This window comes from Manis javanica, chromosome 5 (genome assembly GCF_040802235.1).
Source record: "Manis javanica isolate MJ-LG chromosome 5, MJ_LKY, whole genome shotgun sequence".
NCBI classification, from domain to species: domain Eukaryota; kingdom Metazoa; phylum Chordata; class Mammalia; order Pholidota; family Manidae; genus Manis; species Manis javanica.
Window position 1 is genome coordinate 30,900,019 of NC_133160.1, and position 18,670 is coordinate 30,918,688.

At 41.5% G+C, this 18,670-nt stretch overlaps 1 long non-coding RNA gene across 1 annotated transcript in view; it reads left to right on the forward strand.

Moving 5' to 3' along the window:
- LOC108398375 (uncharacterized) overlaps nucleotides 1-18,400 on the forward strand; it is an 80,533-nt gene extending 62,133 nt beyond the window's left edge. Inside the window, exons 4-6 of the long non-coding RNA XR_001853407.3 lie at nucleotides 6,982-7,126; nucleotides 9,273-9,408; nucleotides 18,291-18,400. This is a non-coding gene — a long non-coding RNA (uncharacterized lncRNA). The remainder of the gene's footprint in view (nucleotides 1-6,981; nucleotides 7,127-9,272; nucleotides 9,409-18,290) is intronic.
- Nucleotides 18,401-18,670: the final 270 nt, after the last annotated feature.

Here is an 18,670-nt window from a genome sequence, read left to right on the forward strand (position 1 = left end):
CCATCTGTGTTTCAGGGGAGTCACTGGCTTCATCTGTGCCTGTCTTCCTCCCCACCCTCTGCCATCTCCTGTGTGAAGAGACTCCAGTCCGCGTGAGGAGTCCTGTGGTGCCCTTGTCCCTGCAAAGCAGACTCTTCTCATGAGTCACGATGCCCTCGGGGCTGGCTACACTCTTCTGCCCTTCTGGTGATATGGAATTTCCAGATTTCCTTGACCCCTAACTGCCACTGATGGCCCTTCCCTCCCTCCTCCTCATCCCTCAGATTCAGCGCAGGTGAGCACACATTTCAAAATGTCACTCCATTAGAAAATGGCAAAGCATTTTCTCTTCTTGTATTTGGAGGTCAACATATTTATAACTGATCTTAGAATATTTTTTGAGATACTGGGACTGTTCCTAGGTTTTCTGCTTCAGGTTTACTATTTTCTGCCAGAAAACAACCCCAACTTGGTTCAGTGCAAGGCATTCAATACCAACTCTGGGCTGGATGGGGCCATCTCGGCAGGAGGTACTGATGGTCACATTAGCAACGTGGCTGTAACTGGTTGGTTTAGCCCTGGCCAGGGCAAGGGGTCTGTGAAGTCTCTGCATCTTTTTCAACCCCATCATTCTGGTATGTTGTCTTCTTTTCCAAAAAATACTGACTTATACAACATGTCATGCTGTCAGGCAACTAACTGTTTAGTGGCGCCTTGGAAGGTTTTAAAAGTCTAGGGAGTAAAACAGTTTGGCTCCTTTTAGAGATCTTTGGCTCAGAAAGCTACAGGGAATTTGTAGGAACCAGGTTATAAAATGTAGACAAAATCCCTGAGCAATGAAAGACCTTTATAGAGTGTCACAGTGTAGACGCAATGACCTTTTGTGTACACGGTTTAGGAGTCCCATGGTTGAGCCATAAAATTGTTAGGGTAAAAGGGCTGAGGAACTCAGAATAGCAAGCCAAGAATAATCCTCAAAAGAAATGTCAAAGTGTTTTCTGCCAGGCAGGCAGGGACAGAAGAGGGAATCCACAGAGGGGAGCAGGCTATTGAGAAAATTATTTCATTATTTAATCCTCTAATTAAATAACTGGACACCTTCTGGGATGTTTTGGTAACTTTCCAGAGTCCAGGAGACATTCATCAGATCTCCCATTTTACATTGCCCTCCCTAGAACATGAACTTGCTATGAGTAGAAGTTGGAGATGAATGAACATGTCCCCTGATGCTTTTGTAAAGGGTATCATGGAACATGTATTAGTGAGTGGATCACGTGTTGTATTCTTGTTTCTAACTTACCTGGACTGCAGGATGACTTACATCTGCTGATACTCTTATAAATGGGCACATTCAGTGGGTATGGTTCTCAGGTGTGGCTGTGCACTAGAATCACCCAAGGAGCTATAAAAAAATACTGATACTTAGGGCCTACTCCCAGGGATCCAACTGAACTGGTCTGGATTATGGCCTGGGTATTGGGATTTCTAACAACCTATCCAGATGACTCTAGTATGTAGCAAAGTCTGAGTACTCTATGGGGTTTTCTTACTACTTTAAATGTTTTTCAACAAATTTATTACTTGAGGTTGCATTGATTGGCCTTCACTGAGGCTTGGCATGTCTACTGAACAGTGTGTGTATGTTAACGACCCAGCTAAAGAACATTCAGAATGTTCCAACATATTTTTCAACTGTGCATGTCTATCTTGCACTAAAATAAGCATGTATGTAGAAATTCACGAGATACTGATTTTGAGTTCAATTGAATTTAGAATTTGCTGAAACTATTTAAAATTTTTTTGGAAAGCCCTGCTAAGAGCTCAGTGTAAATTTTATTTTTGAAAAAGGTTATAATCTATGAAAAGGGACTTGGTTTTTTAAAAGACAGGTTTATATCTTGAATCAAAGTCTGTGAGTTAGAGTGGTTCCTAAGTGTATCAGTTAGATTGTGCTGCATAACAAATTGTCCCAAAATTTAGTGACTTAAAACAAGAACTATTCATTATTTCCTCTGAGCCTGTGGGCCAGCTGGGCAGTTCTGTTGATCTGAACCAGCCTTGGCTGATTGCTTCTGGGCTTATTCATGTGTCTGAGGTTAGCTTGTGAACCCGATGTGGGCTAGTTGGTCTTGGGCAACATCATACACATGTATGCTGGTCTTCCAGCTATAGAGTGGGACTACAGGAGGGACTGGGCCATGTGGTCTCTCTTCCTCCAGCAGACTGACCTGGCTTCATTCACATGGTTGTCTCAAGTTTCTGAGAGTAACAAGTGGGCAAGTCCCAATGTGCAAGCAAGCACTTTTTCAGTTTCTACTTGTGCTGCTTGTTACTGTTCCATTGTTCAAAGCAAGTCATATGGCCAAGTTCAGAGCCCAGGTGGGAAGGGGGCATGAGTACAGGGGGGCCAAGAACAAATGGGTTCATTTCTGCAAACAATCCACTAGGGTGCCTGCCACCTCAATGCCACCAATTCTTCCAGTCTTCTGGGTTACCTTTTCCTTTAATTTGAAAGTAGAATGGTTCAAACCCTCATCCCATAAACCTTGGGGGCCCCATCATTTCCTCTTCCCAGCATCTCCAAGGATCCCTGGAGTGCGTGCGTGTGTGTATGTAAGGGAAGAGGTGCAGGAGAGCATTGACTCTTCTCCCCAACATTCCTACATTAATTTTCTTCTTTCACAGAATTGTTGATGGATCATGGTTTGTACCCCACCTCCAGTAATTAATTGTTCCTCTTTTCCAGACTTCAGCTTTGAAGTATCAAACTGCAGATTACTTGTTAATTATGGAACAGGGAAAGTAGCTTTACGATGGAGTTGTCTAGGGGCCATCATGTTAGCCAAGGAATCAAAGTTAACATCCCCAATCACGGAACAAACTGCATCATGTGACCTCTGATGTGATGTACTGACATGGGCATGACCTCATTTTCGTGGTATTCCTGCCAAAAATGCATAAGCTGGATCTTGTTATGAGGAAAAAAGCCGCACAAATACATACAGTTGGGATACATTGTGCAAAGTAACTGGTTTGGACCAATATCATGTAAGAAAAGGTGGCAGAACTATTCTAGAACAAAGAAAATTAAATAGACATGAAGATAAAATGTACTATGTGAGCCTTGTGTGGATTTTGGATTAAAAAAAATCTGTAAGGATATTGTTGGGAAGATCTGGGAAAATGTGAATATGAACTCTGTCTTTAATATTATTACAGTGATACTAACTTTGTAAAGCTTCCTTTCCTTTTGCACCTCACTTTTTCTTTTGTGGCTGTGTAGGAGAATACGCTTAGAAGACACATACTTAAACATTTCAGGGTTGATTTTCACAGTGTCTGTGATTCACTTTCAATTAGTTTCAGTAAAAACAAGCAAATGTGACAAGATGGTAAGTGGTGTGTCTGGGAAAATGGTACATGGTCGATCGTTGTTCTCTTCTTTCAAATTCTAATAGGCTTGAACTTTGAAGACAAAGTTAGAGAAAATGTTTTGGATATTTGCATTAAAATGCACTAAAATGACAAACTCTCATTCTTTGTCCTGGTCCGAATTTTCTGAGCTTGCTTTTGCGCAAAAAACAAGAACAATAGCAAAATCTCAGGGTTTTTCTCATATTACCTGCCAGGGGATCTTTGGACACAAGTCTCCTAGGAAGTTGGGGTAGGTAGAACACCAGGAAACTTGTCCCATCCCTCACAGGGGGATCTTTCTGCTCAAAGGCAGGACTTCTCTGCCATGTGCAGATCACCGGGGCTGAGAGTTACTTTGGCTTTTGAAATCAATTTTGCTACAGGAGGTGCCCTGCTCTTTCTTCTTCTGCCCTTTCTGGGAACGTCTTGGTGTCATGCTACTTTGATGCTTTATGCCTTCCCCTGGGAAAGTACAGGGAACATGGGAACTGTCATTGTTGTTCGTCAGTCCCTCTGCTTTCCTAAAACACCCACTCTAGAATCATTTGGGAAACAGGAAGCAGATGCTGTTCTCTGAAACTGCCACCTGTTTTACTTCAGAGAGACTTCAGCTCATTATCCCATGTTGGCCAGGCATGCATTGCTTTTGAAAATTATTTCGAAGCAAGATCTGAATTTAGAATTAAAATTTCCTTCTCTCTATGGTTCCTTTCAAGGGCAGACCCAGCTAGACCACTGAACCCTGGATGGTGAATTATTCCTTTCCCTGTATAATCTGGGATCTCACAGTGACTTTTGAAAGCTGTGTGCTGATGCCCTCTTGTACACATCGCCGAGTCCAGCAGGTCCTGGTCTGAACACCAGAGACCCTAGGCTGACAGAAGCTAGTTCTGAACTTAGTTCCAGAGTATTCTTCATACATTTGGATGTGGTTTTAAAATATGAATAATTGTATGCTATTGATTTCCTTATCTGAAAAGAAAAGAAAATCATCAGGTTTTGCATGTTAGCAAAACTAGGTAGGGGAGGGGACTCCGAACTGGTTTTGATGATGAGTTGGTAGCTAGGGAAGGAAGTAAATGGGTTAGGGGAGGGGAAGATGTTTCAGGCTGGTGACCATTGGTGTGGAGGTGCGAGGCAGCACAGTGCATTCTAGAAAGCATGGGCCATCTGGTGAGGCTGGAGAGCAGGGTGAGAGGCAGATAACCCTGAAGAGGTGGCTCAGGGACAGACCCAAAGCAGTCTCACGTGAGGAGACTGGTACATTAGGAGTTTAGACTTCATTTTCTAGGTCAGTAGTTTGCCATTTTTGTCATTTGTAAATCATTTATTGGATGTTATTATTCAAAAGGATTGTTGGTTATAGGTAAATTAAAAAGACACAATTCAACATAATCTTCAATAGTACACCCGAAGCATATGGTTTTTAAAAAGAAATGAAAATAATTGTTTCATATCAGTGAGATGGTATTGTCTGTGCTCTTGTCAAAGTGCAAGGATAAAAAGTTGTGCCATAAGATTCCCTCAATTTCTTCTTTTTGTCTTTCTAAAATTAGAAATTCTTATATCACAATACACAACAACAATGACAGTCAGTGTTTGGCTGTTCTTTCGATGGATCTGCATACTTGGATGGGACAGAGGCAGAAATTATGGAGGTTTCTCCCGAAAGGCCACCTTCAGCCCTTTGTCGGACACAAAGTCAACAAGAGCACCACACTCAGAGGCTGGAGTCAGATGTTTCTACCTGGAGGGGAGCTGGTGAATGGATTCCTATTTACTCTGGTTGAATTCAGTTCCAGAATACTCTTCATATTCTATCATAGCACTTGGATGTGGCTTCAAAATACAAATAAATGATAGTATGCTATTGATTGCCTTCTCTGACAAGGAAAGAGAGTCATCAAGAACTGGCAAAGGAGCCAGTGCTCAAGAACTGAGCCATTTGTACAATATTTCAATTTGTTTCAAAGATATTTTTCTTCAACCCTCTGAAGATACTGATTACTCATATGACTTCTGCAGCAAAGTTACTAAAGACAAACCCGCGTCAATCTAATTCTTGGTCTTCTGTAGCTAAGCTGCTTTCCATTCAGATTGCTTTTGGGTTTGATCTTTGTTCCTTTTTTATAAAGTTTTATTTTTAATAAGCCCTGGGAGGAGCGCACGGCTGCCATGACCAACTGCGGTGCATGTTAGTTCTCCCAGCTCGTTCATTCTTTGCCTTTTATTGACACACGAGCCAAGTGACCCACCGCTAAGGTATCCTTTCATTTTGAAGTTTCACCATGTGTATGTACTTGCAGATTAAAAACAAACAAACAAACAGAAAAGACTTATTTTACTGATTATTTGTCAGAATATTTTATTCTGACAGAATAATCTGTGGGCACCTGTCTTTATTCAGTGCTGAGAAACTTAGTCATTCTCTCTTCAATAGTATTTTTGCACTATTTTCTATATTAAAAAAAAATTAATTTCTTTTTGGTTTCTTTGGGTTTACATTGTTTCTGCTTTCTGCAATCTGGGCTTTTGCTCATGTGTTCCCTCTGTCTGGAATGTGCTTCTCACCAAACCCTCCCCCTGTTTCTCCAAAGTTCAGCCCAAATAACTGCTTTTCCATGAAATCTCTTGATCCTCAACAGCATGTGCTTGGTTCTCCGATCATCACAAAATCAAAAGCCCTTGTGAAGCCAGGATGGTGTCTTCTGTTCGTTTGTATTTCTCAAGGTCCTAGCAGAGTGCAGGACACAGGTGGACTCACGGCATGTTATCTGGTTGATTCTGATGCATGAAAAAGTGTTGGAAGGTCACCACAGAGAAGGGAAACAGGACCCTGGTTCAGGGAGAATGGATGGGGCACATGGGGCATTCTTCTCGGATAATGCACATATGCAGACATAAATTATGTGAGCACATGGTGACTGCTATCTCAGAAATAATGATAGCAGTTAACAGCAAATATTTATTGAATATAGTGTGGCAGCCACCGTGCTAAGCACTTTCATTTCTTGTTGCAGTTCAGCTTAGAACAGGACAAGGAGGACAGCAGTATGATTCTCATGTTTCAGCTAGGCTCCTGAGGCTGAGGCTGTGGTGGTGATGCGCCCAAGCCAGTGAGCAACTAAACTGGGACAGGAGCCCAGGTCTGGCTGACTGCAGGGTGTGCCGGGATAACCATCATGTTCAAGGTGCCCCAAGAGGCGACGGTGGTATATACAGACCCAGGTCGCTTAGTGACCATTAAACATGGTGAATGTGTTGCGTGGCCAGTGCCACAGCTAAAACTTGCTTCTGTCCAGGAAATGTGATTTCTGTGGCAACTGGGTAGTCTTGTGGCCCAGCCAACTCCAAACCAAATTGATCTTTGGCTTTTGGAATCAGCTCTGGGCCACTACTTGTGTAACTGTATGACTTTTAAGAGTGGGAGCTAGTAATCATATTTACATTTGAAGCATTATTAACACAGTCCTCAGGGAATATTGGAACATTATTATTCTTCCTGGGTAATTTGCAAAAGTCTTAAGTGTCAAATGCAAACAGTAACATGCGAAGAATCTCTCCACATTTATGTCTTTATATTCACAGGGGAAGCCCATCATTCCTGCAAAATTGTAAAGCCACATCATTTATGAAGTAAGCCCGACCAACCTGCCAAATTTTTCTGGTCATAAAGATCCTGTTTTGGCTCGATCTACTCTGGTATTTTGAAGAGTTGTGATTTTCTTACAAAGTATGTGATGCTAATTACATGATAGCAAAATGCTCTCTCTTTGCAATTTTGTAAATGGTCTGAGAATAAATTAGGGTGCTGGGAGTAACCACCTTCCAGATGCAGACACCAAGGGTATGGGTTTTGTTTTCTTGAGTGTCCAGGGGAGCAAATGAATGGCTTTCTCAAAACTGGGTGGGAAAATTAAGACCATCAGTTTCCAAGGTGGTCGCTTTATTTTTGGGTGAGCAGTAGGGAATGAAGAAAAGACAGGTCATGCAAGGTGATAGTCACCTATGTGACCCCCTTCAGAACACTCTTAGCATGCCTGCCTAAGCTGTAACCTCCTCTGAAAGGTTCCTATATAAGGTCAGTGTTATGGGTTGATCGTGTCCTGCCTTCCCCAAAACCTTGTCCCCAAACATGTTGAAGTCCTATTTGGAAATAGAATCTTTACAGATGTAATCAAGTTAAGACGAGGTCATTAGCGTGGGTCCTCACCCAATACAGCTGGTGTTCTCACAGAAGAGGGGAATTTGGAAACAGACGTGGTCAGAGAGTAGATGGCCACGTGCAGATGGAGACACAGCCTGGAGTTATGCTGCTGCCAGCCAAGGACTGCCTGGGGCCATCAGAGCTGGGAGTAGCAGGGAGGGGTCCTCCCTTACAGGCTTCAGAGGGAGCACGGCCTTGCCAGCACCTTGATTTTGGACTTCTAGCCTCCAGGTCTGTGAAAGAAGAAATGTCTGTTGTCTTAAGCCAGTGTGTGGTGCTTTGTCACGGCAGCCTTAGAAACATAACGTCAGCAAGTCTCAACACTGGCTGGTGTTTAGAAATACCTGGGGGTCTCGTAGATAATACTAATTCCTGGGCGGCCCACCCCCCCTCCAGGACCAATAGAATTTCCATGGTTTTAGCTTTGGCTTGGGCTATTTTTAAATTTATGATTACTTTATTACAATTAAATTATCTGGTAGGTAATTCTAATGTGCAGCCAAGGCTGAGAACTGTCAATAAGATCATCATTCTTTGTACCCCATGCCTGTGTTTCTCAGGCTACTACTACTGAGGCCAGTGATTGGCATTTCTAATCCACAGGTAGGTATGATCTGGCCTTTGAAGTGCAAGAACTCCACCCCACAGGAGCATCCTATCCAGGAAAGGCTATGTTGTGACCCAATCAGTTCTTCTTTTGTGGGGAATTTGAATGCAAGCTGTGGAAATGATATCAGCAGATAGTGGAGAGGCACAAAAGTACAGAAGGCAGTGGGCACAGCTCACAGCAAGAGAAGCCACAAGTAAGGGGACAATGATGAGTGGGAAGCAAGGGGCAAGAGGGTCAGTGTAGGGGAGGCCAGGAGAAGCTACAGAGAAAAGCAGAAATGGAGATGTCAAGTCTGAGCAGGGGAGACTTCTGGAGTTACTGTATGGGCCTCAGAGCTGCCAGCAGATAACCAGCCCTCCTGCAGTGTCCCCATGGCCCACCCTCCACCGTCTGGCTGCTCTGAGTTCTCTGTGGTCTTGAAGAGTCAGCATCAATTGGGGGTAGGAATGCGGGATGTTGGGCCCTACCCTTGACCTTCTGGCTCAGGGTCCTCATTGTCCCAAGAAGCCTCATGTGATTCATCTATTCAATAAGTTTGTCAAGCACGCTGTATAAGTCCTGGCTGCGTGACTCCTGCTATTATTTCCTGGGCTTCTTTCCTCCCTATTTCTCCTTATAAAGACAATCACCTGAGGAAACCTGAGTGGATCTCTGTTTCTGGCAACCCGGAAGATCTACTTCCCTTATGGAAGGAAGAAATAATTTTCTATGTAAGAGCTGTACAAAGTGGGAGAGATTTTGAAAATGAGTCTGGGTATTAGGGATTGCTGCAGACAGCTTGTGCCCTTCACCCAGGGCTTTGGGAATAGCTGGTCCTGCAGAGGCAAAGCTTTACGAATATCTCTAGTTCAGTGGCTCTCAAAGTGTGGCCCCTGGACGCAGTTTCAGCATCACCCAGGAATGTTGGAAATGCAATGTGTCAGGTCCCACCACAGATCTACTGCATCAGATCCTCTGGGGGTGGGATCCAGCCATCTGTGCTTTTAGAACCCCTCTGGGTGACCGCTGGAAAACCACGGCTCTAGTCCACTGGTTTTAGACCACTCATTTGCTTGTCTTCAGAACTACTGGACAAACGACCCAGGGATATTCCATCTGATCCTCTGATAAGAATACTGGTGGGACAGCTCTGTGTGTGATAATCCCACATCGAAAAGGACCAAATGCCCACAACAGCAAAATGGATGAACAAACTGAGGTATATTCATGTACAGAAATATAGTAACGAGAATGAATGATTTACAGCTCCAGACAAAATGTTGAAAGAAAGAGGCCAGGCATAAAAGGGTGCATATTGTATGACTCATGCATATAAAATACAAACACAGGCAAAAGCAATCTCTGTTGCGTACAGGATGCTCCACCTCCCTGGGACACTGGCCCCACCCTTTCCTGTTTAAATCCTACTCATCCTGCCATTCTTAACTGAGAGGTACCTTTTCTGGTGACTTTCATTCAAAGTCACCTCGGAGGGCAAAGGGCCTGGAGGGAGGCAGAGGGAGGGCTTTGCTGGGAACTGGAAATGTTCTGTTCTTGTCCTGGGTGCTCATGACACTAGTGTGTTCGTTTTGTAAAAAATGTAACAAGCCATATACTTACCATTAGTGACTTTTCGGTAACTGTGTTATTATACTTCCATAAAAATTTTATAACATACTGGTGGGTGTTGTAAAATGTTTAAGTCCTGATGTGATTTTCCTACAACATATTTTTTTATACCTATAATCTGGGGTTTTGGTTCAATCTCTTGTTACCAATGCATAGGATCAGGAACGTTAGTGACCCGCATGGTTGTGTAAATTTATCTCCAAAACCTCACTTGGAAAAGCACTGACAGTTGAAAATGATTAGATGTTTATAAAGTGTTCTAAAATACACCTTGCTTATGTTTTTGAGTGAAGTTATGCAATATAATTATTTTTTTCGACCCATGAACAATTTGACCTCATGTTTTTTTTCTGTAATAGTGGTTTTACGATCTCTATTCCCAGGGGACTCTCTTAAAATCACTTTTTGAGGTCCATGGAAGAGAATGTCTGCGTGATTATTTTTTCTCCTTAAGTGCACTCAGTAAATACACAGGCAGGGCTTTTTGAGGAAGTAATTTTACTGAGTAGATGAACATCTAGGAAATGTTACAAACTCATAATGAAGACATTTACAAATCATCACAGCTTCTTTCTAAAAAGCACAAATACTTGTTACACATGCACAGCCTAACCTGCATTTTAGATGAATAATCAGAAAAGAGGGAGAAATAGAAAAGCATACCAACATAATCAAAGTTTATTCAAACCCCAAATGGCATGGTGTTGCCCCCTCTGCCGTTGTAATTTACAAGGAGCGGATGAAAGAACAATGTTTCTTTTTGAGCATTGCTGGGCTTGGTTTTATTTCCATTACCCAGATTGAGGCTTGATGGAATATCTTGTCACAACTGTACCCAAATTAGATTCCTGGGGGTTTGAGGTGGAAGGAACATTCGAGGTCCTTCAGTGTAATCTGCTTCTTTGACAGGTAAGTAAAATGAGGCTCACAGAGGCTGAGTGGCCATGCACCTGATAGTGAAAGAGCTTGGCTCTCTGTCTGTGAACTCATGCATCTGGGCTTCTCCATGGACAAGCTGAAAGGCAGGCAGAGAGCTGGCCCTGGAGGAGAAAGAGGGGAAGTGATGGGAGCCCCAACTGCCTAAAATTGAGGTGCCCACCTGGTATTTATTCTTCAAATAAGTGTAAGGAAGGCTTCCTATGCCTCAGAGAAATGGTACTGGTGTTACTCTCCAGCCACTCTCAGAATTGGGATGGGCTCACAATAGAAGAATGGGCATTCCAATCCTGTCTCCTTGATTGTTTCACCTGGAGCACATTCATACTGGATCTTTTCTATCTTCTGTGAATTTTTTCCCTCTTTGCATTTTTCTCTACTAATTCAATTCAGTGCATGAGGTTTTGACAACTATGTGCCAGGCACTTAGCTAAATGTTGGGGGTTTGTTCATGAACAATAGCGTCCCTATCCTCAAGGTGTTGAAGGCTAGGTACCAAATGAATCATGATGAAGGTGAAATACAGGGTGCTGTGAGGTGTCTAACAGGGTTTGGAAGCTAGTCTGGAGTGACAGAAAAAGGCTCCTGAGAAATTCCTTCAAAGCCAGGAATGGCAGGATGAACTGGCTTTAGACAGGAAAGACCAGGGCATGGGCTGGGCTAAGAACACTGTCCCAGGCAGATGGAGCATTTTTTTTTTTTTTTTTTGAGAGGGCATCTCTCATATTTATTGATCAAATGGTTGTTAACAACAACAAAATTCAGTATAGGGGGGTCAACGCTCAATGTACAATAATTAATCCATCTCAAGCCTAATTCTCGTCAGTCTCCAATCTTCTGAAGCATAACGAACAAGTTCTTACATGGTGAACGAATTCTTACATAGTGAATAAATTCTTACATGGTGAACAGTACAAGGGCATTCATCACAGAAACTTTTGGTTTTGATCCTGCATTATGACCTATAAACAATCAGGTCAAATATGAATATTCGTTTGATTTTTGTACTTGATTTATATGTTGATCCCACATTTCTCCTTCTATTATTATTATTATTTTTATTTTTAATAAAATGCTGAAGTGGTAGGTAGATGCAAGATAAAGGTAGAAAACATAGTTTAGTGCTGTAAGAGGGCAAATGTAGATGATCAGATGATCAGGTGTGTGCCTATGGACTAAGTATTAATCCAGGCTAGACAAGGGCAGCAAGACATCCACGGATGCAGAAGATTTCTCTCAAAGCAGGGGGGGTGAGGTTCTGAGCCTCATCTCTGTTGATCCCCAAATTCTCACCTGATGGCCCCCCTGCGACTGTGCCTGTCTTAGGTTGTTCCTCCCTTGAGGAATCTTACCCGTCTCTGGCTAACCAGTCATCTTCCGGGGCCATACAGGGAAATGTAAAGTTGGTAAGTGAGAGAGAAGCCATATTGTTTGCAAAGGTTAGCTTTTTACTTCTTTGCAGATTTATGCCCTGTGGCTTCTATGCCCAGCACTTGTCTCGAGGTATCTTTACCACCTGGAGGAATTATGATACTCGGTAAATTCGATATGAGGCACGAATTCTATTTAAGGGTTGTAATTAGGAAGGAAGAAGAAAAGCTATAGATGTAGCATATGAAGGAAACATGGGAGGATTGATTATTTCTTTGACATATCTTCTTGTATAGTACCTTAAGTATGTATAGGTTTTAAACTACTAACTAATTTGCACACACATATTAGCATAATAGGAATACGGTGACATAAACAAAGCAAATCTATAATTACCATCCATCTCCAGTGGAGCCAAGAAAACCATTTAGGCACCCTAGGCATTTGTGAAAATTTATCTATGATATGATGGATATTATCCAACTGTACTTGAACCATCAGACAAATTAAAGCAGCCCATTTCTGGGATCTGTTCACATCCCATGTGTTCTTTTAACTGTAGATAGTCTATAGTCATGAGATTTTGGAGTGCTACAACTTGCACCCCTCCCAACTCCTGGTTGAGTTCCAACAGTACAGATCCGGTCAAATTCGTTGTCTCACTGTATGCACATGCCAGCCCAGACATCTCCCTCCTCATTCCTATGGCAAGTCCAGGAGACGGTGGGCTGGATGCAGCCCCAACCGCAGCATCGTCCGGATACCTGTGGAGGCTTTTTGATGATCATCCCCCGGCACAAGTCCTCCAGAGAGTGCTGATGCCGGAAGCTAGATGGAGCATTTTATAAGGAGCAAAGCCTAGATTTAAGAGAAACAGTGTCACCACCAAGGAGACCTCTGAGTCTTTGTCCTTCAAGGCCTGAGCTACTCAACAGGAGATAAGTAAGCAAAAACATAATTATTTACATAGTGATTTCCTTTCAGAAAAATCAAAGGGAAATCTGAAACATCATTGTTGTCCTCAGAGAAACTCTGCCCCTCTTCTGCATGCTCCTATAGGCATATAACAAAATCTCTGGGTATAGTCTGATTAAAATATTCAATTTTTAAAAATAGTATTAAAATACAAATACATACTTATTGCTTGCATAATGCAAATAATCCTATAAGATGTTTTGGAACAAATAATAGGAAAGTCAAAGTATATATAGAATTCTGTGTTCATAACCTTCCCTCAAGGCCCACTTACTAATGAGAGGAAGTGTGGGTGGTGACTTTATGTAATGGGATGCATCCCATTACAATGGTCAGAGTTCAAGATGGAGAATTAACTGGAAACTGACTTACTCAAGGAAAGGCAAAGGTACTGACATATCACAGTCTAGAGAAGAGGAGAGTCAGGTAGGAAATAATGTTCATTATGCCAGTCAGGGAACAAGCAACAGAAAACACCCCTGGCTATCTTAAGCCAAATCGATATTAATTGATAGGAGGTTTGGGTTTATATAAATAAGGATTAGGGTTGGATAGTGGGTAGAAATTAAGGCAAGTGTGGCTCTTTCAAGATATAACAAATCTGATTTAAATGCTGCCACTGTCTCCAATATCCCCTCTACCTTTGTGGTACTTGCCCAAGTTCTGGAGTCAGAGAGCGTCTGACTGGCTGAGCTTAAGTCACACGCTGGACCCCTTCTATGCTCGGGTGCCCTGGAGGAGGCAGAGGGAGGCTGGCACTGCGAAAAGCCCTTATACCAAGACTGCACAGTATTGGAAACATCCAAATTGGGCATATAGCCAACTATTGTTCTTTCTCATTTATTTATGTTTTTGCTTATTTATTTTCTGTCTCTTGCCCCTGGTATGTAACCTCTCCAACAACTGTCCACTGTTACCCACTGCTGTTCTCTAAACCTTGAATAGTAGACAATCAATCAATAGTTGTGGAATGTATTAATGAGAACCTTCAGGGGATGTAAACATTCCACATTACTTCATGTGTAGACAAGAATGAATGTGTCATTGTTATGGAAGTAGATTTTGGCTCAAGATAAGGAAAATTTTTGTAACAACCAGAGTTGATGAGCAACATTATAGTCCATCTCATGAATAATAAGTATGGAGGTGGCAATGAAATTTCAACATAGACATCCTTTACCCCTTCTTGGGATTACAGACTTTGCAAACTTCCGTTTGAGCCTCCTTTTTCCACTCTCAGGCTGTGTGCTTTCTGAAAAGTGCACTCTATTTCCAAATACAGAGGTTAATTTTATTTGTAAATTCCATCCCCAAGGTCACAGAGACTAGTTCAAAGAGAGGCATGTGACCCAAATCAGGTCAAGCAAAGCCAAACGGGTGCAACCCAGGACTTTTGTTTGAGCATTTGGTGTGATGATGAGGACTTGGAGTACCAAGGGGTCCTTTGTGAAACTTGAGAATGAAGCTGACATGTGTGGGTAAATTGTAATTTTTCCAGAATATCTCTCCTGGCTTTAGTCATCTGCATATCAATAGGTGTTCCTCAGGGGGTGGAGAGACGTTTCATCTCAATATCAATGGGTAATTACCTGGGCAACCAAGGGATTAGCTGAACCTGAGAGGTTAGGGGGAGATCTTGTTTGCTTCCACCCAAGCAGGAAAGAGAGACGGCCCCAGACTGCAGTTTGTAAGCAATAAACTGGTTTTAAGTTTTATTTCTCCCTTTGACTGATTTTGGTTTTAGAGGTATTTTCCCTGGAATTTCCTTTCCCTGGAGTTACACAAAGAAGAAGGCAGACCTGAGAGAAGGAGGGAAGTCCTGATCTTTGTGTGCTTGAAGGCTGATGCACCCTGAATTCTTATGACATGAGCCAACATTTTTCCTTGGGTTGGGTTTTCTGTTAGTTGCAACAAAATGAGTCTCAAATGACAGAAGTGCCAATTCTGATCAACTGCTGGTGACCACCTAGAGCACTGTGTTGAGGAGGATCCTGAGGCTAAATCCTGATACAGTGTAAATAGTAAGGTTGGTGAGTGTTGTCACAGAAGTTGAAAGGGGAGTGCTGTCATGCACAATATGTATTTGCCATCCTTGGGCTAGATGCTCTTTCTCAGAATATCACAGTCCAGATTCCCATTGTAAATGGTAGGCTAGTCTCCAACAGTGCAGCTCAAGGGAAATATAAGAGGGGCCATACATGTAATTTAAAATTTTCTAGTAGCCATATTAAAATATTTTTAAATGAAACAGTGAAGTTTTATTTAACCCAACATGTCAAAAAGATTATCATTTTGATATTTGGCACTAGCCACATTTCAAAGGCTCAACAGTCACATGTAGCTAGTAGCTGCTGTTCTGGACAGTACAGCTCTAGGACCACAGAGTACTGGGACTAGAAGAGACTTTAAAAGCAGCTTCTGCTACCACCTCATTGTACAGAAGGGCAAATGGAAGCTGAGAGAAAAGTGAATAACCTTCGAAAGTACATGAGTAGTTGTATGGCTTCCTGTGGCATGTTTCCTTCGCTTCCAAACACTAAGTCTATATAGTGGGTATGGTAGACAGGATAATGCATTCCCCCTTCCAAGGATATACTAATTTTTACCATGCTAGACTTAGGTTTTTTTTGAATCTCATCGAATCATACAATATTGAAGGGACTATTGAGATTGCTCATCCCCTCATTTCACAGTTAAGGAAACATGGCTCAGGGAAGTTGAGTGCCTGCTTAAGTCTCAGCACTAGAAGTGAGGTGTCCTTATTCACAAGCCAGAGCTTCTCCTACTTCCTCATCAATTCCCTTTTCTTGTCCTATTTGTAAGTCAATAGTTTTTCTTAAGAATATCTAGGAAGTGCACTCCATCAAGCCCATGCAGGGGTGAAGAAGAAGGGAGAATGGTGCTGGGTGCCTTGTTGAGATGAAAATCTCTCCTGTGAGGATCAGCTGTTTGCATATGAATAACTTAAGGGAGATGTTTGGCCACCTCTGCTGCACTGATCACTGATGGTCACAAAATTGCCTCTTATTAATGTCAAGGCTTATATTTCAGAGTAGGGGCAACCAGTTGGGGAAAGCTTGGATTTAGTGTGGGGAAAAGGGGGAGATCTGCTCTAAAAGGCTTTTCCCTTTCTGACTCTGAAGTCCTGTAACACTCAGTTTTCCCCTAAAAAACTGACAAATAAAGAAAAACTCAGAGTTCTTCTGTGCTTGTTCTAGCTCTGAAGAACTCAAGGTACAGCCAAGTCAAGGGAAGAACAGAAGGCTATGTTTACCCTGTTTCTATTACTAGCAATCCTTTGTAGCAGTAGGCACTGATTTACCACCACCGCACTCCGGTGCCAGGAAATTACATTTACCTTCCCTACCTTACACAAAAACCAGCTTCAGGTGGATTGTTGATCTAAATGTGAAAAGGAAAGCAATACAATTTTTAGAAGAAAACATCATAGACTATCTTTATATCCTTGGGATTAGAAAAGCTTTCTTAAATAGGTTACACATTGAAAAATTGAACTACATCAAAATCTAGACTATCCATTCACCAAAGGAGTATCCAAAGAGTAAAAAAGGCCAACAGAGTAGGAAAAGATAATGTGCAATATTTTTGTCTATCAGTGGCCTCATGTTCAGAATATGTAATTTCTATAAATTGATAAGGAAAATTTGGACACCGCAACAGAAATGTGGGCAAAGAATTGAACAGATACTAAACAATGGAGGATACCCAAGGTGACTGTAACTCCAGGGGGAGAATGTTTTCCAGCCTGGGGAAAAATACCTTTGAAAACAAAATCAGTCAAACGGAGAAATAAAGTGGGAAAAACTCATTTATTGTTTACAAGCAGTCATCCACTTCTGCTCACCTGTGTCTCTAGTGACCCAGCTGCAAAATGGGGCCCCACCCAACCTCTCCGGTCCACATATACCCTGGCTCTCCCTTGTAATTACCTATTGATATGGAGATGCATTAAAGGCCAGGTGAGAGATTCTGGAAATATTGCAATTTTACCCACAATGACCAATGCCAGCTATGGTGTTAGGGTTTCACCTACATAGCAGTGTACCAGCATCAATATGAATACATTATCCATTATCAGGCTTTTCACTGAAAGTGAGTCAAGATCAATGCGTCAGAAACAGAAAGTTTGACTGCAGATAAAGGGTAAACAAATACTTATCCATGTGGTTAGTTACTTCTTGAGAGGTATCTCAGTTAAAAAGAAAAGGACAAAATAGGAGGGAGAAGCAGAAAAGGGCATGATACCCTGGATGTATTAAGGAATAGCTGGCTATTGGTTACCAAAGGAAGTAACATTTTAACTTAACTATTAATTTTTTCAATATGCCAGAAGTTGCCTTGTTTTTCAACCATTTAAAGTTATGATGGCAATATGTAGATGTCAAGCTAACAATGTTTGGATGGGGGAGAGACAGAGTTTTTAAAAAATTTTCAGTAAGTTTACAATAAAAACGGTTGAGGACCATTGGCCTAAAAGTGTCTTAGGACAGAGGGGTGGCAGTGGAGGCAGGGCATATAGTGTCTGGCACATGCTGAGGGCATCACATGTTTTTCATTGAAGGACAAGTTCACATTCCCCACCCACTGCACATTTTATTGTAATGTCCAGTGTTTATCAAACTGGTTGTCAACTCAGCTATTCTCACTTTCTGACTTACAGCTTCCGAGGGGGCAGTTATCTTTATAAATTTTTTTTTTTAAATAAAAGAATCACAGATAAAAGGGCCAAATGTTTGGAGGTATGTAATGTAAAAAAAAAAAAGAACAATGGAAAGCATAATAAATTTAGCATCTAAAATTGTTCTTCAAGAAAGTGGCTTGGAGGTGAGAGAGTCACTTAAATTTCACTGTTTATTAGTATAACCTTAGCTGTCCCCTTAAACAGTAAGTTGTTCACTATCTTGTGTAGGTAAAGAATGGAGCATCTGGATGAATTAAACCTTTGCCAAGTAATTATTATCACATATATATATATATTAGTTTTCAAAACACATCAAAGTATACTTGATTTTATCACATAATTACTTTTCCTTTGGCAAATCAGAAGACATTTCAGGATTCTGTGTGCCTTGGAAACTTTCTTATGAATCTTAATTATTGTTCTCTTACAGATGTGTGAAAATGTTCATCCAGACAAACTGGTAAAAAATTTGTTTCTCTTGCTCTCAGAATGGAGACTGGAAGAGGCTGGCAGAAGAAACAAGAGACATACAAACTATTGCATGAAGTATTCACACCAAAATCAAGGAGCATTTCTATAGGGTTTTGAATTTTGATGAATAAAATGGGCTTCTCTCTGGCTTTCACAATTCTAATTTTAATTTTCTCAACTAGTTCTCTTGGTAGTGAGTAGCCTTGCATATTATAGGAAATGAAGAAGTAGTGAGTAAATAAAATAGTTTAATTTCCTGTAATCAAAGAATCAGGAAATTTTAGAGTTGGAAGAAACTTCCAAAGTTATTGATATGTAGAAAGAGAATGCTGGGCATAGTTATTCCTCCAAAATAGAACATTCATAATTGACCCATTAAAAATTTGGTGGATATAAA